Source organism: Asterias amurensis, chromosome 10 (assembly GCF_032118995.1).
Source record: "Asterias amurensis chromosome 10, ASM3211899v1".
NCBI classification, from domain to species: Eukaryota; Metazoa; Echinodermata; class Asteroidea; order Forcipulatida; family Asteriidae; genus Asterias; species Asterias amurensis.
The window spans coordinates 19,373,750-19,374,953 of NC_092657.1; the positions used below are offsets into that span (position 1 = coordinate 19,373,750).

The window sequence follows — 1,204 nt, forward strand, 5'->3', positions numbered from 1 at the left end:
TCTTTTTGCCAGTGTCACAGAGTGGATCAACTGAAACGGAGCTCCTGTTTAAACTTAATCTTGCTTCGCAGACGATTTGCAATGACGAAAACTTAAATATTGACAGCTTATGTGTTTAATAAGATAAGCAACTGTGACTGACAACATTACCAGCTTCTTTAGCAAAGTTCTCTATTTTCGTTTGGTATCCGAAACCTTTACTACGTACAAGTTCATCATGGGAGCTCTTGTCTTTGCTTCGTCTCTGTTACTCATGGTACTTTATGGTCAGAGTGAGAATCCACAGAGATTAATCTCAACCATGTATCAAGCTACCAACCGAGCCTTGGAGAATCATGTGTTTCAGTGGAAGACTGTATCTTCTCCTGTGATCTGTGGGCGAGACTGCTCTATGGATCCACAGTGTGTGTCGTTCAACTACCAACTATGTAGCCATGTTTGTGAATTCAACAATATCACCAGAGCAAACAGCCCTGATGACTTTTTCGAATCGCAAGGAAGTGTATACTACGATGAAAAGGTTGACACTCTTTTATTTGGTATTCCGGACCTGAAGAGGTATAGCAGTTGGATGGAGTTGCATCAAGCCGGTTACTGTGTCAATGGCATATACACAATCTACCCTACAAGCATGACTGATGAATTACATGTCTACTGTGATATGAAGACAGATGGAGGAGGCTGGATCGTGTTCCAGAGGAGACAAGATGGCACTGTTGACTTTTACCGTAACTGGACTGAATACCAATCTGGGTTTGGTGATCTAGAGAATGAGTTCTGGTTGGGGAATGATATCCTGCGTGACCTTACTGGATCGGGTGAATGGCGATTCACAGTAGATATTGAAGATTGGGAGTCCAACACAGCTTGGTCTTCTTATGGTGAGTTTGCTGTTACAGGTGACGAGTACACTCTCCGGGTTGGTTTATATGATGCTCAGAGTACAGCAGGTGATTCCTAGTCAGGTCATGACGGCTACCCATTCACAACAAAGGATCAGGACAATGATGTTAGGTCTAATGCCAATTGTGCTGAGCAATATGAAGGCGCCTGGTGGTTTAAAAGCTGCTTTCGGGCTCATCTGAATGGTAAATACTATCGACAGGGAAACGTGTCATATGGACATGGAATACAATGGTATGACTGGAAAGGATTTAAGTACTCCCTGAAGAAATGCAACATGAAAATACGCCAAGTCTTGTAA

The 1,204-nt window shown here is 42.8% G+C and overlaps 1 pseudogene; it reads left to right on the forward strand.

Moving 5' to 3' along the window:
* The first annotated feature begins 217 nt into the window (after positions 1 to 217).
* LOC139942777 (microfibril-associated glycoprotein 4 pseudogene) lies at positions 218 to 1,204 on the forward strand (annotated as a pseudogene).